The 25,056-nt window shown below is 36.6% G+C and overlaps 1 protein-coding gene and 1 non-coding gene across 3 annotated transcripts in view; one reads left to right on the top strand and one right to left on the bottom strand.

The window, feature by feature from the left end:
• Positions 1-25,056, bottom strand: part of GPC5 (glypican 5) — a 668,409-nt gene that overhangs the window by 583,354 nt on the left and 59,999 nt on the right. The gene's annotated exons all lie outside the window — the stretch shown is intronic.
• TRNAF-GAA (transfer RNA phenylalanine (anticodon GAA)) lies at positions 170-242 on the top strand. Its single transcript has one exon. It is a non-coding gene; the product is annotated as a tRNA-Phe (tRNA).

Genomic DNA, 25,056 nt, shown 5'->3' with positions numbered 1-25,056 from the left:
GATAATATGTGTGGTGCTATAGACAGGTCTACTACAGGGACCACTTAGAAAAAACAGTGTGAATGAAACTGTAAGCTTTGGCATGCTCCACACTCTTCCAATATTGCTCCAGAAAGCTTCTCACTCCCTATATCCTTGTGATATCCCTGGGCATATAGCATAAACAGCAGCCGAAATAGCTCAGTTGGGAGAGCGTTAGACTGAAGATCTAAAGGTCCCTGGTTCAATCCCGGGTTTCGGCAAAAAGGTTTTTACAGAGTGATCTGGATTGCTGGGCTGAGGCCAACTGTCCAAAGTTCAACAAGGCAAAGTGCCGGGTCCTGCACTTGGGTCACAACAACCCCATGTAATGCTACATGTTCAGGGAAGAGTGGCTGGAAAGCTGCCTGGTGGAAAAGGAGCTGGGGGAGTTGATCGACAGCTGCCTGAATATGAGCCAGCAGCATGGCCAAGAAGGCCAACAGCATCCTGGTGTGTATCAAGAATAGTATGGCCAGCAGGTCTAGGGAACTGATTATCCACCTGTACTTGGCACTGGTGAGGCACCACCTTGAATAGTCTGCAGATTTGGGCCCCTCACTACAAGAAAGACATTGAGTTGTTGGAGGGTCCTGGAGCACAAGTCTGATGAGGAGCAGCTGAAGGAACTGAGGCTGTTTAGCCTGGAGAAAAGGAGGCTGAAGGGAGACCTTATCACTGTCTGCAACTACCTGAAAGGAGGTTGTAGCATGGAGGGGGTTGGTCTCTTCTCCTAAGTAGCAAGTGATAGGACAAGAGGAAATGGCCTCAAGTTTTGCCAGGGAAGGCTCAGACTGGATATTAGGAAAAATTTGTTCACAGAAAGGGTTGTGAAGCACTGGAACAGGCTGCTCAGGGAAGTGATTGAGTCACCATCGCTGGAGGTGTAGGTGACATTCTTAGGGACGTGGTTTAGTACCAGAGTTAGGTTATGGTTGGACTCAATGATCTTGAGGGTCTCTTCCAACCTAAATGATTCTATGATAATAGCTTGGTTCATTTAGATAGGTTTCGTAAATCCTTCGTATTATTGCAGACTGAAAAAATGCATTTTAAAAAAAGAAGGGTCTTGTAGAATCAAAAGTGCACAGACATCCAAGTGGTACATAAAAAGGATGTGGTCATTCTGCTCTAGAAGAAGGTACCCCTAAGTGGTGTGGACATGAGCCACACTGCATTATTTGATCTGCAGTCTGACAATGCCTCCCTAGGCCTGCGTTGTTAGCAATGCTGATATAGCTTACATCCAGTTCTGGGCAACCTTTCTTCTGTAATCTGTAAAACAGTACTGTAATGCTTTGTCTGTCTTGTGCATCTTTCGTCTCACTTCTGAATTTTGTACTTGGTTCCAGAACTCCTGATGGGGCTTCCTCACCCTCTACTAATAGAGATCAAAGAGATAAACGAGGTACAGGAGAGAAAAGCAATAAAATTTGTGTGCCCTCTACTAAAGATTGAAAGTGGCAGCCCTATTCTCCACTCAGTTTAGCAGATGCTGCCTTTAATCCCCTGCCAAATCCAGTTTCACAAGAAGATCACAAATTAAATGATTTCCTGAACTGGCCGCTTGCCTAGCGGTGACAAAATGAACATGACCACAACTCTTCTCCAGACTGCAGTTCACAAAAAATGGGGTGGGGGATAGACCACCAAGAGCACTGATCTCCTGTGACCACTCAAGGAAAGAAAACTTCCATTTCAGTTCCAACAGTATGTTTCTCTTATAAAAAAGCCATGTAAATTAGTCCTACTTTAATCCTAAGGGATGACAGATAATTGCAGCTCTTGAAAAAAGACTGTTACTCTGAACACAGGATATTCAAAAGGTGTAGACGCTTTCTCCATGACCATGAAAATCATGTGTCTAGCGAACAACAAAATATTCCCTTCTTGTAGTCTATGCATGCAGGATAAATGTTTCTGAATTAGCAAATAATGTACTGTGAAAACTAGAGGAAGGGGAACAGCCAGGGAACTTCCGTTTCTTGAGACTCTTAAAAGTGCTCTGCTATTCTCTTCCGTGACCAGAAGTTCACATTGGAAGCTTGTGCATATTAAATACTAAAGGAATGTTCCCTTGCGAGAACTAATTTCCTCTCTTTATTTGTAGGCATTAGTGGGATGACATTTATGGCAGAGATACATGATCTTCTTGCTCTTTCTTAAGGCTCCTGTGTATTGTTATCGGTGGTTCAAGGGGACTCCTCAAACCAGCATGACTGATGATGAGGGACTCTTCTCAAGGATGGGAAATTGTCCTCAGAAAGCTGACATTTGACTTGAAGCAAACTGGTATGGAAGGAATCCCTTTCTCCTCTAGCTCGCAGATGATGCAAATTAATATAGCTTAATATACCTTAATGCTGTTCTATAACACATACATGAGTAATCACATGCTAGGAGGCTGAAGAACAGAGCATGTGTGCAATGAGTAGCACTGAAGTGTACTTCTAAAGCTGCAATGAGCATTACTTCTCTGAAGCTGAGTATCAGAACATTCTTTACATCACTATTTCGCAAATTCTTTGATTTATTCCTATCATGAAGATTCTTTTTCTTTTTTTTTTTCTTCACTTGACATCTTTCTGCATGGTTTGGTTCAGATGCATAAATTATTGTAACTGACTTTCTATATGGCATGAGCAATAATCATTGGTCATTTAGGAACCATGGAAGAAAGTAGCATTATAAGAACCATTATGGATCAACTCGAAAAATGGGGCTTAGGAAACTTTCATCTACATGAGAAGAGATGACACCCATAACTATTTTTTGTGAAAAAATGCACCATAACATAAACCATTCCACTGAGCAGACAAAGGTCTGTGAACACTCATATTATAGTCGTATGTCTTTATAGATGGCACATACGAAAAAAGACTCAGAGGAATAATTTAAAAAGGAAAAAAAAAATTTTTTTCTTTTATTTTCACATTCAAGTAGAATGTTCTTTGCTTCTTGGGCTTTACTGGTTTGACCTTTTCTAAATCTACAATAAATAATAATGAAATTTTAAAACTGCAAAGTTCTGCCTATATTCTGTCTTTTAACTGCTAATGCAGAATTTTATTTTATGCATCACTAACAACTTGCTAATAAAATTCCACCAAATCTATAGTCTTCAATAATAAATAAGTAAATAAATAAGTATTGTTTCAAAATTTCTCCTGGACAGCTTAGTTTTTACAGTTAAGACAGACAATGATGCAACTGTATTTTTCCTCAATGATATTCTGAGATGGGAGGCTACTTTATAGGTGGCTAAAACTAGAAAACATTAATCCCACTCATAGGGTCTGCAACTTCAATCAGGTTTAGTGCTAGGTGAATTTAGTCCTGAGTTTAACTACCTCAGGGGTCTTCAACTGCAACAAAATATTGTCTTTGAATTAATGTATGGAAAAAAACAAAAAAGAAAAAATACTGTCAGGTTCTCTACTGTTTGGGAACCCTTGACTGTTAAATTATTTTTGCAAAGGCCTTCAAAGTGCAAATGACTAATGCAATTATGAAATATAAATTAGTCTCTGACCTTATTATATGCTCGCCCCTGCTGGAGCCTAAAAGGTCTAACCTAAATTAATTACTTTCAGCAAAGGTTCCCCAAAACTCAGGAATCATGATGGAAGAAGAAAAAAACTCTGGTAAAATCTGCTCCTGCTGGCTGTACTGATTTTGCCTGGCACTAATAAGCTTTGCTACCACTGACAATTTATACAGTCAAACCATGAAATTTTGGTTAGCACTAGAGAAAGGACAGGGGAAGCTCTAACTGATATCCTATTAAACATATCTGACTCAGTGATATACTGTTAAACAAATCCTAGCACGTTTAGTGTTTTATAATTATTTAGTATATATATACCACTAATATAATATAATAATATAATTTATTTTGAACCTTATTAAATGTGTGTTATTTGATATACAGATCAGTTATCACCCATTTAAGTATTTAATTATAAAAATTTTCCATTCCCAAAGTAAGGATGCAGCACACTGTTATTTCAATATATTTTTCCTGAAGAATATTCTACCATGTTGATGTGACTGTTTCTGATTCATCCCATAGAAACAGATAACTGGAAAATAAATATTGCAATTAAAAAAAAAAGTCTGCACTGTGCTGACTTTATTCAAGGTACCTTTTCTAGCAAAAAGTATTTCCATTGCAGTCCAACTCTAAATTACTTTCTAAACTAGATCTTTACTTCTAAAAAGGCCCATGTACAATTAAGTATTCTGAGTATCTTTATCTCCATGTGTATTAAGACTCGGAAATTGTTTTTTTCCTGGGTCTGGGTGCATGACTAGCTCATTTCCTGAATCTGTGTTGGGATAAAATCCAGGTGTGCAGCAGTTCCCTGTCCCAGAAAATAAATTTAAATTCCTTCCCCTAACAAGGCCCGTGATCAAAACACCCAGGAGAGCAAGACCTGAAGGTAGGAAGACACTGACTATTAAATAATAACAGTCCAACTTTTCAAGAATGCTTGTATACTAAGTTGAGCCAGCTACAAAGACAGATTTCTGAGTAGCGTTCTAGCATAATGAAGGCAAAAGAAAACCTTATAGTAAACTGATGCTATCTGGTCTTTCTAACTTAGGAAGAATCCAAAGAAGACTGTGAGTTTTATTAACACTTTGGCCAGCAGAGATTTATGCCTTCAGCGGAAGATGGAGAAAATAGCTTGCCTAATTCTTCAGAATATTTCCTTTTCTAATCATCATTTCTATCTTGCTTGAGGGAGATTATTTATTATTTAAAAGTTAATATCCCAAAGATATTCTGACAGTTAGTTATGTGCATCAGTTGAAAATAAGACACAACTTAATGTATTGTTAATGTCTAAGTGTAGCCAAGGTTGTGGTATCCATTTATCTCGCACAGTGGCCTTCTGTGCAGCAAGGAACAGAATAAATAGCCTGGTTCCACTAATGCTCCACAGATAATGGTTTTTAGACCAGATGAGAAATTACCCAGTAACGGCTTCTAAGTTCCCCTGAGAAAAACGATGCAAGACACTGCTGGGTTGGATCATCTGCTTCTGCTTTATCACATAATCATTTGTTGATCTTTGATCTCAAAGGCCAGAGGGGAGAAGGAGCTTGGAAATCTCATCGTGTTCACAGTGATAGGGAAGTCATGGTTTATTGATGTTATCGGCCCTTGATCTTTTTTATTGTGCTGTATTGTGGTCTGATCCTTGATGGTGAAACACACAGGAAATTCATTCGTGTTGTGTGTTAGTGGAACTCAGTGATTACTTGTTTCCAGGAGTGAAAAACTGAGCCTGGCATGCTAGCCAGAGAGATCCTGGATCAAATGAGGACAAGAAAAACTGCTGCATTTTAAAATAATGTGTTAAGTATTCTTATTTGAAGGAAATTACTTATTTGGATTAATAGTGAGAACAGTGTTGTTCTTTTATTTAGCAGGCAGGAAATGCATCTATTTTGGAGAACTGAGTTTGTGAAGTTTTCAAAGCTGCTTGAGTTTTAGCCTGCATTATCATGCTGAAGGAGTCAAAAATTGTGAAAAGAACTTCCCTAATTCCTTCAGGTAGAAAGTAAGTCTACCTGGATCTCCTATAGTCCATTCAGTATTACTGATTAGTATGCAAAATAAGACTTGGTTCCATGGAAGCCTCCAAGAAAAGCCAGGCCTGCTACAGTATTTCATAGTGAGCCTTGAGCCTAATCCTGCGCAGTTTATGAGAATCAGGATCCAAGGGGTTTTAGCATGATGATCTCCAAATTTTGTACACCACTATGGTTACATTAAAAGCTTTTAAAACATTAGAAATTGAAGTGTTTCTACATATTTATGGAAGTACACTTTTTAAGCACCTTCAGCAATTTAGAAACTGCAGCACCTACAAAGTTAGGTATCAGCTAAATGGCAGATTTTCAGATTACAGTTCTGCACACAGACAATCAAATTTTCTCTAGCTTCTGGTATTCACTATCAATGGTAAGTTTGTGAATGAGTCATCAAAAAACATTACTGTTCAATACAATTTGACTTATTCCTGGCATCACATGAAAGTCAGTAATCAGTTGTAAACATTAAGTCTACTCACGCACTTTTATCAAGAACGTCTGTCAGTTTACGACTTGATATAGAATATGTGTTTCAGCAGGCTGTCACGCATCACACACAAATTTGGCTGTCAGATCGTAATACGGGAAAGATGCCTGAACCCATGGAGGTGTGTGTTTCACTAACATGTTTGGTGTTTAATTGCTTCTCTGGACTAAGCTTCTTGATACAACGTTTAAAAAATTACTTACAGACTTTGAAGCTTTACTTTCACTAAAATCTGAGAAAAAAACTCGAGTTTTCTTGTGCAGTAATAAACAATACAGTATACAAATCACTTGTCAGTCATAATTACAGCATTGTAAGTGACTAAATGGTGAGTGACCATGGAATCATAGCATTTTTAAGTCTTAGGATGGAACGGAGGAACAACAATAAAATAAATATAAAAGACATTAAAAAAATACTTCAAGAAACTCACAAATAACAAGATCCCTCAGGAAAAAAAAAAAAATCAATTTAAAACTTCCTTATAAGAAATTCGATTTAAAATGTGACTGCAAATTATCTAACACAGAAGACAGAAATTGTGCAAGACCAACTCTGTAAAATCACAAAGTAATTACTTCAGACACAAGAAGAGTATGTACAGAAAATGAATACTATTCAAATCACTAAGGTGAGAAACGAAGAGCAAAAGAATAACAGAACTACCAGGAACATAGAAAGACATGCTAAGAAAAGTGAAGGCACAAAATGTGAAACACCCAGCAATGACTATGCAAAGAACAAGCAAAGAAAAAGATCAATAAGTACATTAGTTGCAAGAGAAAGACAAAGGAAAAAGCTGGTCCACTACTCAACAGGGAAAAAACCTATTAAATTATGGCACTAACAAATCCCTAAATGTTTAATGCATTTACTGCTTCAGTGTTCACTGAAAAAGTTAGATGAAATCAGGCAGATAGGGTTAATTAGCACAAACAACAAAGCATGTAAGAGAGAAAAAAAAGAAAGGCTAGGGAAGACAAACATAAGTTAGTTTGCTTTAAATAATCACAATATGATGAAATTCACAGAATATAGAGAAACTGCTGAAGCATTTTCAGAAGCACTTAATAAACTCATGGATGATGAATGGGATTCTGGAAGACTGGAAAAAAATCAAAGTTACCTATCTATCCTTAAAAAAGGGAAAGTACAAAGAGCTGGAAAACTATGTATCAGTCAAACTCCTTTCCATTTCTAGAAAAATAGTGGAATATATTAGCAAACAAAAAGACTGCAAACCTCGGCAAAAGAGATGATGACTAAGCACCAAAACAATTTTTCAAAAAGAATTTCTGTAAGTGGGGTTGAAGGGTGGAGGTGTAGGGGGGTGTGTAAGACAAAGGGTAAAATGAGATTTTACTTGTTTTGTAGTCAAAAAAAGCTTTAGTGAAGTTTCTGCTCCTAACAATGTTTGCAGAAGCTGACTAAAAATCGTCTAAATTGTTACTTCTATATGCAAAACCAGTTGGAAAACTACATTCAATGGTTTCCTGTTAAATAAGAGTATACTGATTTGAGATTCCCAAGGATCTACTGTTATAATCAACACTTTGCTTATTGATAACATAAAAGTTTAAAAAAATGTGAAATTATGAAATCTGAAGGTCTAACCAAGCTGGAGATAGCTGTAAGCATTTTTGCTGACAGAAATAAAATTCAAAATGATCACTGCATGTTGGATACACGTTCTGTAAGAACAGGATGAATTTCCACAGACAGAAGTGAAAAATGTCACACTTGGGCAGAAGCAGTCAATGGCACAAATCCAGGCTCTAGAATAACTGCCTGTAAATAATCTTTCTGCTGTAGCTGGCTTGAAGACATATTTCACTGGAATATTATATTTGATTTGGGTACTAGAATTCCAAAAATATGTGGACGGCCTAGAAGGAATGGAGAGTGCAACACAAACATCATCCGAGATGATGATTTAAACATGACTTAAAATGAAAAATATAAGTCATATAAGTTGAATCCAGCCTGAAACTCAGGAAAGACATGATAGAAGGTAACCGCAGAGAGGAACAGTATAAACTATTCTTCATGTCCATTGTAGGTAGTACAAGTAATAACAAGCTTCAACTGTACGAAGGGAGATTAATTAGGACATAAAGAAAAAGCTTACTAGAAGTGATAGCTAGGGTCTGGAACAGATTGTCTTATGAGGGTGCAGAGTATCCATCAATGAGATTTTAATAAGCTAGACAAATGCTGTCTAGTTTTGTAGTTTTCTGTAACCTATAAAATTTTGAGAGACTCTATCTTGAAATTGTAATATTGCCTTTGTTCACCAGACTTCTTGAGCTAGCTGGGGTGTTCAGAACCCTTGTGACAAAGCAGGAGGGAAGTCTGGTGATCCCCAAGCCCATGTAGAGGTGGGAAGGCAATGCTTGGAGGAAATGCTGACTATTGGTTGCACAGTCAAGGGAGATGAGAAGCTGAGGCTGGCACTGGGCTAGAAAACAGCCCAGCAAATGCAGAACCAAGGGTCTAACCAAGCTCAGCAGTCTGATAGCCAGGATGTCTGATAAATGAACTGTTCAGCATGAATAATCAAGGACAGTGAGGAGCTTGGAAGACAGGTCAGTACTAAAGAGGGAGTAAATTAGCCACAAGATCCAGAAGTCAAAGTCCCTTGAGACTAGCAGGCTTGTAGAAAATGAGACCAGAAACAGGTCAACTGAAAGACAGTTGCTGAGTTCTACGTTGAAAAATTCTCTTCAATCAGTATGTGCCTATGGAACGTGTAGACTGCCACTGGATCAGTATTTTCCAGTGAAACTGCTCCCCCTACGAAAATATGAAAATCAGTTTTCTGCAATGCAATGGGATCTCAATGAGTTGCAAGGGACCTTTGTTGCTCCTGCTGACAAAGTCTTATGAAGTCTTACAAATATAAAAGAAAGGTCTGAAACACTTCTCTGTCTGAAATATACCAGTTCATTGGCTCTTGTTAGAAGACTTGTTTTTTGTTTACAGATTTGTGTTAGGTGGCAATGAAGTTATTATTTTCAGGTACAAGAGTCTCAGTTAAGTGAATGTGAGTAACATCTGAGTAAAGAAATGAGAAAGGATTGTTGACTGTTAATGTTTGATGTTCCTCTCATGTCACTTATCATTTAAAGATAATTATGAGGCTGACTGGACCATAGGTCACTCAGATGGTTTGTTCTCTCTTCCTAATGGTTCTATGTTCCTTAGCTGCCCCAAAAATTTCAGCTGGAAGAACCAAATCTAGGGATTATTTTTCTCAATGGTTGCACCAATGGGGGAATACAGCAGCTATCAGCAGTGCATGGGCACGCAGACATGGATGCTCGCTGCACATGGGTCAAGAGGAGCTGAGCAGCCCTGCTGATGGTCACCACAGAATCGTTTAGGTTGGAAGAGACCTTCAAAGATCATCTAGTCCACCCCACCCTGCAGTGAGCAGGGACATCTTCAACTACATCAGGTTGCTCAGAGCTCCATCCAGCCTGGCCTGGAATGCTTCCAGGGATGGGGCATCTACTATCGCTCTGGGCAACCTGCACCAGTGTCTCACTCACTACCCTCAGTGTCAAAAATTCCTTCCTCATGTCCAGCCTGAACGTCCAGTCTTCTAGTTTAAAACCATTACCCCTTGTCCTATTGCAACAGATCCTTCTAAAAATCTGTCCCCATCATTCTTATAGGCCCCTTTTAAGTAGTGAAAGGCCACAATAAGGTCTGCCCGGAATCTCCTCTTCTCCAGGCTAAACAACCCCAGCTCTTTCAGCCAGTCCTCATAGATGAGGTGTTCCATCCCAGGTGTTTCAGCCCTGGTCCTGGTGTGACCACAGGCAGAGCACGGATTCAGAGGAACGGGAAGCCATGTGATGTATTAGATGGATCACAAGAAAGCGGAACAAGGTCTCAGGACAGAACATACTGGGAGACTTGATGTGGATAAGGTTTAGGAGACTTCAGGTAGAGCTGGAGTCTCAAGCAGGATGGAATATGGGGTGTTCTGAAGAGAAGGGGGATTAAGAAGAGTTGTCGGGCTTTGGTTTAGAGAAACTTAGGCTTTAGCACTAGCAGGACAGAGAGACTTACATGAGTCTTAGTGTAGTCTGTAAGGCTCTAGAGCAGCTATGGTGATAATTCAGTTCCAGGTAGAATTATGATTTGGCATGGGAAAGGCTCTGGCTCAGGAGAATAATGAGTTTTTAAAACTTCCTCCTTCTAACCATCTATAATCAGAACCTGGGTATGCAGAGGAGTCACAAACACAGGCAGGTCCTCCTCAAGCTGGCATAAAACTACTGTGCATCTTTTTACCTCCCTTCCACATTCCTCCTGTTTTTTGGGGTCTTTTTTATTTATTTTTTTTCTTAAATAGGGAATAGAGTAGCTTTGTCTCATAGAGGACTCTGAATTTCACTTTCAGAAGGATTTCTAAATTTCAAAAGCTTCTGTGCTGAACTTTTAAATTATGAGGAGTATTTCTCTCCCCTAATTTTCGAGATCTTCAGTGTGAACATCAAGATACAGAGGGTTAGCTGTACAGTCACTCTTTATGGAGAGAAATATACTGAAATACACTCCTGTATGAATCCTCTCACTGTAAAATGAACAACCATTATGGAATAGATCAGTCATGACCTGCAGATATCCTCTTATGTCTCCAACTATAAAAAATATTGACTCAGATGTAGAAAACTAGACTGAAAACATCAATAATTAGATGAGTTGAATTCCAGCTCTTTGTACTATACGACCACTTTTAAAAATGTTACCGAGAACCATTCATGTACATCAGTAGTTAAGCTATTAGCCTAAAAATGGATGAATTCAAGCTAGAATTGAATACATATAATTTTCTAGCTGTCATAAAAATTAAATAACACTAAGATTCTTGTGGTCTAAATATATGGTCAAGGATCACATATTTTTCTTAAGTTAAATGCATTATAACATTCCTATATTTATGTGCACTTAGTCTGGTTACTATCTATAATTACATGCCCACAAGTGGTTCCTGGGTCTTGATTAAATATGGAGATTAATCTTGCACAAACAAGTGCCTGTCTAGACCGGGCTACCTACAAGTCATGTTACAGGAGCTGATCTGTAAAACTTTCCTACTACTCTTTGTCATATTAATACAGTTTATTTTCACTCACACTGCCAATAAATGAATACCTGTGAGACCTTAAAAGTATAACACAATTTCTGCATATTGCCCAGAAAAGATGATGATGGTTAAGTAGACCGTTCTTCAGAAGCCCTTCTGTTTTGCATTCCAACAGCATCTGCCAGTGCTCCCTCATGCCTTCATTATTACAATACTGGATTGAAATTTCTCTCATTAACTAATAACATTATGTCATTTGTTTTATTACTGTCATTTGAAAGCACTGTTCTGCTGTGCTTTGCGGAGTCAGTCGTGTATGCAAACAATCAACGGGTGGCAACCACTTTGTAAAGCTAGATGTCTACACTTATACACTTGTTTCTCTTGACAGAAAACACCAAAGCAATTATCAGTACTGTTTATGAAAGCACACCACAGTATTTAGTTAAATCACTTTACTAGACATATTCTCTTTATTACTTTCTCTGTAGTTTAAAAACCCCAAAATAATATAATATTTCTCATCTAAAATTACCGCTATATATCAGGTATCTTGAAGGAAACATCTTAAATTCACAAAACTGTGTTTCTAGAACTATTCTACAATAAGCAAATCATAAAGTATAGGTGCTATTTTCAGATAGCATTTTCAATATCATGATTGGATTTTTTTTCATATTGAAAGATCCTTTAAACACATATACTTCTTTCCTCATTTCTCTGTGTCTTGCAGTCATGTTCTTGATACCATGACCTAACAAATTTATTAACAGTAAATATAACTCAAACAAACAAAGAACATAATTACTTTATTTTTTAAATGTCTCAAATACTTCAATTTGTTTCAGAAGTAATATTCAAAATATAATAAAATTAGCTTTAAAATAACACGGTTACTGAAAAAAGCAGTATCTGTTTTCACCTCAAACTTCTTCAGACTCCCATGTAATTCCATTAGTTGACATAACATGCTTGAACACAAAGCTGGATACTGCTAGAAGCATTTACAATTACCAAAGATGCCAATAACAAAGTATTCACGCTACTTTTAGTTACTTCAAAATACTCCTTAGATCTTCCAAGATGAGGAGGAGGCTGATTACTGGGACGATTAAGGTCAAACTATTAATGTCCTGAACTGAAAACAAACAAACAAAAAAAAAACCCTGCACAATTCTTAGAGAAATTATTCATGTTCCCTGGAAGAATGATGTGAATAGGGTTTGTACAGGCTAGCTAGGCTGATTACAAACATTTGTGAAGACGGTTCTGTCCCCGAAGCCCATTCAAGTTAAAGGAATTCTTTCTGCTGACTTAAATGGACCTTGAACCAGACATTCAAATTGCTTTTATCTTTTGTATACACTGAACAGGTAATATGTACATATCATGTTGAGGAATACTATCAGAGACTACATTTTCTTCCAAGAATATACTTCAAAATAATTTTTGAAGTGCAAAGTGCACAAAAATATCATCTATTAAACTAATTTCCATGATAATAATAATAATAATAATAATAATAATAATAATAATAATAATAATAATAATAATAATAATAATAATAATAATAATAATAATAATGATGATTGAATCTACCAGCATGGTCTTGAATGACTTTATGACATAATAATAGGAAATATGTCTTCATTATATGAGTTGTTTAGAGGAGATTCTTTCACCCTTAAATTATTATATCACAGCTGCTTTATCAACGTCATGCTTATTCATTTTCCTGCATGGCTGGCTGAAGACCCCAGACCAGTCTAATAGATAGCAACTACAAGAAAATATACATTCACTTCCTTCTTTGCTAGCTGCAGTAAATGAAAGGCAGTTATCAGATGAAAAGTAATTTAGAATCTGGGCATATATGAATATTTTGAAGAAATGTTTTATTATATGAATCTTCTGAACGATGAGAAACTTCTATGGTTCTTGAAGATTTGTTCACAACCACAGGATTTTTTTAACATACTTGAAAGGAAAATAGATGACCAGTTTAATTGAGAAGGTAAATGGTGGGGTGTTTGATCTGATTTTGGTTGCTAGATGAAGAGTTCTGCTTCATATAATGTAATATTGCTATTTTACTCCCCTTCCTCTCAAAAGACAGTTTTGTAATTATAATTTCTACAACATTTGAACTTATTACTGTACAAACAATGAATGGAAACACAGCTAAACTATAATATCATCAATAGGATGAGCACATGAACTTTCATAAAATGCGGTTAACAAAATGCTTTTGTGAATCTTAATTTTTATGTTCATATATTTTGAGCAGTGGTTTCAGTTTTAAAACAAGCTGTTCTAGAAAAGAAAAGGTAAGAGGTGCAGACTAAAAACAAATTCAAGGACATCGCACAACTGAAATTAATTTTGCATTGAGGAATGTCTTTGTATATACGCTAGTTATGCCCACCCTTTCACATACATGTTATAAATACTGTCCTTGTGTGAAAAGCTTCACTAAGCATAATGTTTTTTCATACTGAAACAATCTATTACCTTGCAGTGCTCTTGCTCTGAATACTTCCCCTTAACTTCCATTTAACAGATGTAGCTAATATTCCTTGTCCTTGCATATTGATGGGGCAGAGGGGTCCAGAAAGTGTTACTCTTTTTGACTTTCTAGATTATTTTGAATTTAAATCTTCCTGGATTTTCTTCCCTGTCTCAATCCATCTTTCTTTCTTTTAAACAAACAGCATTTTTTTCTCTTGGTACTTAGTATCATAAACCAGTGCTTAATTCACAAAACCGTGTCTTGCTTATCCATGTCTGCTGTATGAGCCAGCAGTTTCGTGAAGCTTCTGAAGTGGGGAGCCTGATGATTGCAGGCTCAGGTTTGAAACACCAAGAAAATCAGGTATACAATTCAGCCCATCAACCTGGCATCTCTTCAGCATCTGTATTATTCTACATTTTTTACATTCTGTATTATTATTGTGTATAAACACTTACGATCTCTACTCAGTATATGTTCCGGTGTCTTTAAAATCTGTAGGAACTAAATATTTTTAAGTGGCCAGCAACTGTAGGCACGTGACAACAAATATGTGAGCTTTCTTATCACGTTTCACAATAGTGTTAAAAATCAAAAATTCACCTCTTAATTTTATCTCTTCATCAAATTCAAAGTATACAACTCATGGTCCTATTAACCTAAGCAAAGGTAGACATCTGCAGTGTAGATGTGTTACATCAGCTACCAATTCTAGATTTTTGTTTACAGTGGCATCCAACGTATAGTTCCAGTGGAGTAAGCCTGGAATGTGTCTCATTTTTTCTATTGACTGTAAAAGGAGTGAGGATTCCTTACAATATGAAGAGTAAAATGGAGAAATTCTAGATTAAGTATCTGAACATGATTTTTCCTATTGTTTACTGTAAGGTAAACTTCCTTCTCAGCACTGGCACATCTGCACTTTAGTGCCTCTACATCTTAGAAAGTTTGTAAAACGTTTAGTACACAAGGTACAGTAGCGTTGCCTGAACTTTCTTTAATTCCAACATATTCCACTTTCCAGCATTTGTTATATGTAAAATAAAATTACTTTAAAAGAAATGCAAGTAAAGCATTATAGTATGATGTAAAGCAAAGTCCTGATAAATTTACATCTGGATAAAATGTGGAGAAGGTCAAAAAGCAGTCTATGACAATAAAATAAACTAATTCATTCCAAATGTTATGATACAGTAGGTTATATCATTCTGCCAGATGTTTCTATTTACATTAATTTTATTACACCACAAAGGGCAATTTGTTTTAATGAGAATATTTTTGAGGATAATATTTGTTCTAGAAAGTAGTATTTCTCTAGCTTCACATTCTAATGAGACGATTTTGTTTGATTCATTGGTGTTACCATTATTTTGTTGACTCAGTCAAAACACCAATTAGCTGCACACACGCTGCAAGAGTGATAAAGCGGGAAAATGCTGATTAGGGTCCCAATCCTGAAAACTCTTGAGCAATATCATGAACTTAGCAGAGTTCTTTGCATGAGCTGCTTGCATGATTAGGAGCTTACAAGGTGCAAAAATAATGTATAAATCCAAACACAGGATTATATTCTTTGCTTCTGCATGTGCATATATCATACTTCTCAAGTCCACTTGGTAGCCACGTTTTTATGGAAAAGTTTAAGTACCTCTGTTGCTTAGGGTGTGTTATCTGTCTTTCCGGAATTTAAAATTGCTGTACTCCTTATTCTTCAGCACATGTTCACTATGTATTTGTCTCTTTAGTGTTACATATTACTCAGCTACAGCTTCAGATTTAGAATCTGAGCTCTTTCCAATACAAAGCAGGGACAAAATTCAAGTATATACATACAAGTGCTCGCTTATGTTCACCTATGTCTGACTGCATTTATTTTCACTCTTTTAAGTCGTTACCTAAAGGACTACAGCAACCTAAATTATATGCTCAAAAGACAAAATTTAAAATAATTGATTTCACTCATGAAAACGAAATTATTTTCATTCTGCTTTAGCTTGCAGGGATTTATACATCTTCTAGTCACTTTGGCCAACATAGATTTTCTCATTAAAATATTAAGAGGGTGTTCGTTAGGTTCAAAAGACTCACATGTTAACAAAGTCAAAGAGAGCCTAGTTTACCTTTCAATGCACAAATGGGTCCGTTAAATTTCTGTATGTTTTTCAAAGCTCCTATCAGAAGTGGGGATCCCACAAAATTTATGCAGCACAGGTACCATTCACAGAATCAGAATTGTTCATTTCTTAAATTATCAGGGTAAATAAAATTGGTTTGTTGTCTACAGAGTAATGACTACAGGTAAAGCTGAATTCTAAAACTACATATTGAAAATGCAGTATCTTTTAGTATATAGTATAACTTGTGTCAATTTTCACAACTTGATTTCTAAAGGTTTCTCTTCTGATGTTGACTGAATTTTATAGCAAATTATACAGTGTCCTCTTACCCCAAATCTGAATAATTAAAAAATGCATACTAGCAAACAAATATGTAAAAGGAATCTACAATAATAAAGGAGTCTTCAATTTTTCTGTTTAAATTCAAGTAATATGGAGCAAATAAAAGAGAGTTCCTGACTCTATGATGTTTTCATATGCAGTACCTCCAAGGAACCACTTGTAGTAAGTTAATGCAGTTAACAGCTTTATAATAAACTCAATAACATCATTATAATGTAAATGAGATTTTTGCTTTCACACACAAATTAAGCAAGGCCATTAATAAAAAACTTTTACTAGTTTCTCCGGGGATCTATTTGACATACATGATTTTTTTTAATTTCTTAAGCTTACTGAAAAATATAAACTTCAAGCCTTCACAAGTATTATGTAATAATAAGATCACTGCAGCATAATTTAAAAAAAAAAAAAGGATTGTTACCTCTGCTACATCAATTTATTTTATGCTTCAATATTACCATTCAGAATGAAACACAGTTCATCTTTCTTATTAAAAATTTCTCTCATTGATAGTTTTGTACATACTTAAGTCCTATTATATTTTATTTTATATTTTGTATGTATTTTATTATGACAGCATTCATTCATCCCAACCACAGAATGAGTGCCTCACCATGCTAAGTAATATTAAATAAAAATTATATAAATTAGATGCAGTTTATTGTCTATATTATGCAGTATAAACATGCAGGTTTATACTTCTTTTTGAGTCCTTATTGAAGTTCTCATAGACTTTATGTGTTTTCCTGTATGGAGTTAACAGATTTTTAGCTATGTAAACTCAATTGAATAAAGGAAAATGCATTTCATAAGATATTTAAGACAAAACTTTGAGATAAAAAATTAGTTACTTGGAAAATGTTTTCAGTTACAGTGAAAACAGTGGTTTTATGAAGATGATGATATTATGATTATACTTAACAAATCCTATTATGATCAGTTTTCTTTGTTTATTGGTCCCACTAGGTGTTACTATCAATATTCCCATTATAGCATGCATGTGTTATATATCCTTTTGGTCTATACATAAAGCATATTCATGCTATATGTATCACAATATGCAGAATTCTAGATTTGCATGAAAAACATGGTTGATACATAGAATCACGTTTTAAATTCAGAGGAATACTAATGAAATTTCAATAAACTGTCTACAGACACTATCCATATCAGTTTTCAACACTGCATTTGTTCTAAATAAATGCAATCTCCCATCGCAGATAACAAGTATATTTGTTGATGAGAAGCTCAGCATGACCCAGCAACATATACTTGAAGACCAGAGGACCAACCACCTCCTGGGTTTCATGAAAAGAAGTGTGGCCAGCAGGTTGAGGGAGGTGATTCTCCCTTTCTGCTCTCGTGAGACCCCACATGGAGTAATGAATTCAGCTCTGGGGCACCCAACATAAGAGGGACTTGGACCTGTTGTAGTGAGCCCAGAGAAGGGCCATAAAGATGATCAGAGGGCCGGAGCACCTCTCCTATGAAAACAGGCTGAGAAAGTTGGGGTTGTTCAGACTGGAGAAGGCTCCAGGAAGACCTTATAGCAGCCTTCCAGTACCTAAAGGGGACCTACAAGAAAACTGGAGAGGGACTTTTTATAAGGGAAGGTAGTTATAGGACAAGGGGTAGTGGTTCTAAACTGAAAGAAGGTAGATTTAGATTAGATATAAGGAAGAAATTCTTCCCCATGAGGGTGGTGAGGCACTGGAACAGGCTGCCCAGAGAAACTGTGGATGCCACATCCCTGGAAGTGTTCAAGGTCAGGTTGGACGGGGCTTTGAGCAAACCTGGAAGGTGTCCCTGCCCATGGAAGGGGGATTGGAACTAGATGATCTTTAAGGTCCCTCCCAAACCAAATAATTTTATTATTCTGTGATTCTATACATTACGTATTTAGAGATACCAAACACTGTATTTATTTTGAATTGTTACATAACATAATTCAGAATGATTTTGAGGGAAATACAGCATCATTTTATAAATCAGAGTTGATTTTGTGGGATCAGATTGTAAATTGATGGCACACTGGATGACAATGTACATTTAATCAGATGCTACAGCATTTCAAGAGGCAAAAAGGGGCAATTTGATTTCTCTCATGTCCCCCTATTGTACAGGCCATTTGTACAAAAACATCTAGAGAAGAACACTGGCAGCAGAAATACAAGAAATACTAATCAAAGCTGAAGGACCAAAGTCTGGTCCCAGTTACATCAATGTAAACACCTTTGAAATCAAACAAACTATTCCTGATTGAATCAGTGCAAGATGACTGAACCAGAATTACCTTTTTCTATTCAATGGTTGATAGCCTTTACACCTAATTTAGTGACAGGTGCCCTCACTGGTGACATGTACAATGAGAAGGCTGCTTCACTAGGGACCTAAATCTAGGTGCTCACTGGGGGCCTAAACACCACCAACTGAATCCCCTCCTGGTTTCTTCTGCTTCCTTTAGGGAAGGTATTTGCAAGAGAATTAAGATCCTAGCAAGTAAATTAACTCTGGCTATGTCTTGTAGTTTTCTCAAGGTTTGTGATAAGATTACATGTATTGGCTAATTTTTTCTGCAATTTCAATCTGAGAAGTTACATAAGTTATATGAGAGGAGTTATGTGCACACGTGAGTATCTCAGCTTCTTTTTAAAGCCTGATGGTTACGTTTGATGGTTGTGACCCAGCAACATGACAAAACCTCAGGAAAAATTTCTGCCCTCAGTTTTAGCATAGGTGTTTTGAGCCAGTCTCATCATATTGGGGAGTTCTGCTTCCTTCTGAGAGCTGTAATACAATAGTTGATCTAAGTTATATATTTTTGCCTAGAAGACACTGTACAACAGCTAAATACAACAGTCCTGGCAAAAGTTTTAATCCATTACTGTTTATGTCTATAATACTACCCTTCAGTGGCCACACTGCTGTTTGTAGAATATCTGCATAAACTATTCTTCAATGTGGTATCATAGGATGTTTGTTTTCAGAGACCACTGACTTTTATGTAATATTTTTTTTTTTAGTCTACAGAAAGAATTACCATCTACAAGCAATTTTCACTATGGAAACTAATTGATATATTCCTTTTCAAGTTACTTCACCGTGCTTTTTTAATAGCTAATTATCTAATTACAGCAGTTCTCAAAAAAAAAAAAAGTATTTTAAGTACATTAAACACAAAGGCTGTTTATTTTAATTTCTTATGCTTGCTGTCTATTTTGATTTTTAAATTACTGTGGATGCATATTATGTTAAGGTAATGATCCTAAGCCCACAAGCAAAATTCAAAAGGAACTACAGATGCAGGAAACTGATTGTAATCAAGAGAGGTAACAAGAACCAAGTGCCTGAAGGCTTTTCAGTCATTTGATACATACATAAAATAGCGTATGTAGCAAGTATATCATGTTGTACTTTGAAGTGAGGTTAAGCCTGTAATACTGTTGGCTTCATCAGCATGATAACCACTGCTGGTTATCAGGGCACTTCCCACAGAGAGTGAAGAAGGGAGCACCTGGAACCTGTTGAAGAGGAAACAACCACAGACTTGACAATAGGTGTAATTTCTACTTTTGCTATTGCTACCCAAAAATGAGACAGAAAAAAACCCCGCTGTTAGGCATATTGCAGGACTAACTCTTAAGTGACTGGCTAGTTACTATAGCTAATGGTTTCCCTTGTGTGTCATATGTTTGGCTGCCTTAACTAGAAAACTAGCAGTGTATTCTTGTAAAACCTGGCATTGTAAGCATTTGTGGAAAATTCACACAGATACTTGAATTTCATGGAGATTTACCACTCCTAGAAATATTCCTCAATATTAGTGAAATCTACAAAGAGATGTCCTTCAGCATTATTTGCTGAAAAGTGGCGTCCATTTCAATAAATATTTTTCAAGATGAATGAAAATATTATAGAAAGAAATGTAGGTTTAAGTTTTTTTAAAGCACCAAGCCATATGATGTAACTGTAGATATGTTAATCACTGTTGGCTGTGTTTGAGATTTTCTGTTTGTTTGTTTCTGGTTTTGTGTTGGTTGGTTGGTTGGTTGTTTCTTTGGGTTTTTTTTTTCCTCTTTTTCTTTCCAAAGTAACTTCTCTCAGTCCCATTGCATTGCTTATATCCTAGCATACTCTAAACATACATATTATTAAATATGTAAAATACAAGTTGATTTTAAATAAACCCATTTGTCTTATCCTTTGTTCCTCCATACTAGATGAATAGGTTATTACCTCTTATTAACATTATTAGTCTGACTGTCCCATTCCAACTGCACAGCCTGAGAAATATATAAATACACATATATATATTTCAGCGGAGGCCAAAAGACAAATACTGCAAATATACAGTGCTAACCTATATGTAGAAAAATTATAAGTACACATACATACATGAGTTTGTATACACTGAACTTGCACTAAAAATATTTACTTTGAGTGAATACAGCGTGAGCGGTGCCTTCTGGTTATTTCATAATACACTGCTTAGGGCTTTGAAGACAATTACCAATAGCATGAATTGCCACCCAGGAGGGAAAAGGACTCTACGTATATCACATCTATTCCCCCTTCATTCTTTTCTTTTTCTAATCACTGACACTAATAACATTCTGGGAATGTAATTCATTACTTAAAATATCATTCTACTTAGTGCACGTGGGTTTTTTTCTTAACTACCTGCCTGCTACTCTTTAATTTACTGTTTGTTTCTAAGGGTGTTCTTCTCACTGGTAAGAATTTAATCTAGACTGACAGAACAGGATTTATGAGGATCATTTCCCTCTCACCCCCTTCTCTTTTTGAAGATCAATGCCACCTTATCTTTCTGTCTCAATCCTCCAGTGCCTTCAAAGTTTTTTTTTATTTGTTAGAATAGATTACATTTATAATAAACTGTGTTTAAATTCACTGTGTCTGTTCATATTTATACCATTCACAAATTCTTTTTTGTCTAATTGGTTTAATCCAGCTGCTCTTTGTCCCTATTATTTTGCTAAGGGCCAGACCATAGCACAGGCTGTAAGAGAGTAAAACAGTGTAAGGAGTTTCCCTGATCAACCAAACCCCAGTATCAAGCAGTCGGCCACGGCGAAGGCACCAACATCAGCTCCCACTCCTGGCTGCACAGCCTTCAAACCCATGTAGCTGACACAGAGTGAACTGGGGCAGATTTCAGTGTGCAAACCCGCTCCTGTTTGGGTTTTTTTTTATTCCACCAAGATTGATATTTTTTCAAATAATTGAGACACTTGGCCAATTAGAGAAATGAATCATTAATTTAATCTACCTTCTCATTTATTAATAAGCTTGCTTTCTCTTAAGCCCTTAATTTTCCCCCAGATATTATTATGAATATTTTATCTTCTTCAAAGGCAGGACGTAATTTTAGTAGGAAGATACAGGAAGAATCACTACCAGAAACAATTTAATGTCCTACATAAGAAGAACACAAAAGTAACATTTTCTAACCAATAAGCAAGCTGCTGTCATAAGGAGCTACAAAAACATATGATACAGCTGTGTAGCAGAGGTAAAGGATTGTCACTGAAAGTATGTGTAAAGGACAATGTGGATAGGGTACAAACAGGTGTAAAGAGACAAAAAAGGAACAAAACACACATAATAAATAATAGCACAAAGAATGAGTTATGGCTGAGAGATTTATGTATATGTAAAAAAGATAAAATAATGAATGTAAACAAGAGATGACAGGAAATATATAGGTATGGATGTTACATTACTAGGACATCTGTACTGAACAAATTAGCCATGCTCTTACACTTTTCCATCATGAAACAAATCTTAATGGCATTTATCCAAGTGGCAAATGCACACATATAGGGAAATAAACACACTGATGGACTAATTAATAATTAATAATTTATATTGTACACAGCCCTAATCATCACATATCCAGAAGAAAACGATAGGACTGGAGAAGGTAGAGAGGAGGGCAATAATGAGCAAGAATGGACTAGCTCCTCCACAGGGATTAAACACACCAGAACTCTCCAATCTGGAAAAGAGAAAAAAGAGGATGGTGGGAATGCACAAAGATGTATAAAATCATGAGGACAATGAACAGAGAATGAGTCTTCATAACTTCTAACATATATATGACATAACTTCTAACACATATAGTTCCTCTTGAGGTGTCCCATGGAGCATAATTAAATAAACAGAAGCAAGTGCTTTTCATAGAGTCCATAATTATATTGTTTTTCACAGAACTCCGTGAGAATGAAGAGTAAAAATGAGTTCCAACCCTAGTGAGACAAATCAGGGAGAATCAATCCACCAGTGGAAATTTCTGAATGCTGCCTTTGGCTCATTTGCCAGACGATGTGAGGCTACAGTATAGGAAGGACCTGCAAATTATTCTCTTTCTCATATTCTTTTCCCAAGCACATAGGAACACAATGTACAGGGCTCAACATCATTTTGACTCTGTGGAACAGTCCAGACATTATTTATCACTTTGCATATTTTTTGCAACTCAAATATATGTACTTTAATTTCAGCTTCAATACTAGATTACTGGTATTTCATGGCTGATGACAAGCTAACAGCAAGAGTGATGTTTTGTAACACAAACACCCAAAATGTTATCAGCAAGTGAAAACTGATTCTATTCTTCCTTCATATTTCTTTAAAGACAACTCCACAAAATTTTACCTTCAGCAATTCACTTACATACTAAAAATAAAACCTAAAATAAGCTAATAGCTAATTATTTTCATGGTCGCAGTATACTCCTCTTGTTTGTCAAATGCAAATGTCCTACCACAGTCTAGAGCACTCAGCTACTAGACACATTACAATCTAGCCTACAGTCTAGCTGTTCATACCTGCTTTAAGAATCTTTTGTTACATACACTTTTGCATTAACCATAAATATTCTGAATTTGTGCACCTTTGCAGTTTGAGAAGGTGAACATCTGCTGTCTTGCAGCAGACAGTACTGGGCAGTCCTACAGGTTCCCCTGCAGTGAAATACTGATGCATGCTGTATTGGGATGGAAAAGGCTACTTGATAATAAGCTTTCTTTTTACAAGTTACCAACATCAACATTTTCAAAGACTTTTTCCTAATGACCTAGTCACAAACTGTTATTGGAAGTTCTCATGGTTTATCACAATGATGTGAACTTTCCTATTACCCCCGGGTATTAGACAAAAGTCTTTGCTTACTCAAGAAATTCCATGCTCAATAGAAAATCTCAAGAACAAAAGAACTAAAAAAACCCCCAGCCCAATGCAGTTCAAAAGACGCAAAGAAATGCCTAGGGATTCTGCAGTATTACAAGAACGTCTTTGCTGATCTACATGAAGCATGACAGGTATAATCCAAGCTTCCACAGAAAAGATTAGTAAAAATCCTACCACAAAGACATGCAAAACACCAAACTATGCTGTTATTAAAATATCGCTTTTTAAGATATATGCAACAACATTTCAAAAGAAGTAAATGTCTCAATATCACTACAGGGAATCTCTACTGCATTTCATACTACATTGCAGCATTCATTAAGAATGTGAGGTGTAGAATGGAACAACAATAATATTGTATATGTAATGAAATATAAGTAATGGACACTAAATTGAAATTCAGAAAAAGACTAGCTTGGTTGTTTAATCTGCTACTGATGACCTGAAATAATTTTATTGCTTCTGCTTAGCTTCTCTTTCTCATTTACTGACACTGCGAACTTTTTATGACTGAGATTGCCTTTATTACATGTCTGCATAGCACCAGAAGCATGGGAGTCTCAAAGAAATATGTACGTTGATGTGATCCAATAGCTATTCTAGTAATAATGAGCCCTTTATTTTCCAGAACCACCTAATCTTACAGGTTCAGAGGCTCCTTTACATACTCCTTTGGTTGTCCTGACAATTTTTGGATAGCCATTGTTTAATATTTGCATATCCTAGGTCAGAAGTGTCCTGAACCAAGCACACAGTTGGCTGTTTCCATCTTACGCTCCCAAGCAACCTAATGTCAAAACAAATGACAGCCTCCTCCTGCCTAAATGCCTGACAGAACCCCCATTATCCACAGTCTTTCAGAAACTACCTTCATCTCCTGCAAGGTGATGCCAGTTAGACAAAACTTTGCTTAACTCCCAAGTTTTAGACCATTTTCCTAGAAAGTAAGACAACTGTAATCTAGCTCTTCAGCTTGATAAAGTTTGAACATAAATTCTTTATCTCAAGTGGATGCGCTTCTTAGGTACGTGGTCATAAAAACCTGATCAACACATGATAAGGGAGGACACGACAAGAACAAACCTGGTCAGTGGTGCGAACTGATAAGGACATAAAGTGTGTGAGAATGTTTATTTTTTTCAGTTAAGAGGATAAGGAAAGGAAGGAGACAAAACACACAGAGACATAAAACCTGACCAGTTAGCACTAACAAACAGTAACAAGAAACAAACCCGGCCAGTCACAGTGATGGGCTATCAAGAAACTGCAGGGAAACTGGGACTTTTGCAACTGCTAAGGATGCAAACCTGGGGATCCTGCATGTTGAAGTGGGTCAGTGGGACTGTGCCAACTGCTGGGGGAATGGATAGGGGAAGGGGGAGCAGGGAGGAACAGAGAGGAGAGTAGGCAGAAAGGGATATAAAAGGGTTTGTTTGCATGTTACCAGAGCTGGTCTGTACATTCCTCTGGCTGAGCCCTGCACCGCATCACCACAGCCTGTCCTGTCTTCTTATTAAATCTTCCCTTAACTTTCTCTCTATGTAATCTCACTTTCTATCCCATGTGCATGTGTGTGCTGCAAGGACTCAGTGCCAGCTGCTGGTGAGACCTGAGTGTGTGTGAGTGAAATTTGGAGGCAGCTACTGGACTCAGACCACATGTATGGGAA

The sequence above is a fragment of the Patagioenas fasciata genome, chromosome 1 (assembly GCF_037038585.1).
Source record: "Patagioenas fasciata isolate bPatFas1 chromosome 1, bPatFas1.hap1, whole genome shotgun sequence".
Classification (NCBI taxonomy): Eukaryota; Metazoa; Chordata; class Aves; order Columbiformes; family Columbidae; genus Patagioenas; species Patagioenas fasciata.
The sequence above is the reverse complement of the archived record's forward strand: the minus strand, read 5'-3'. Positions and strand labels throughout refer to the sequence as shown.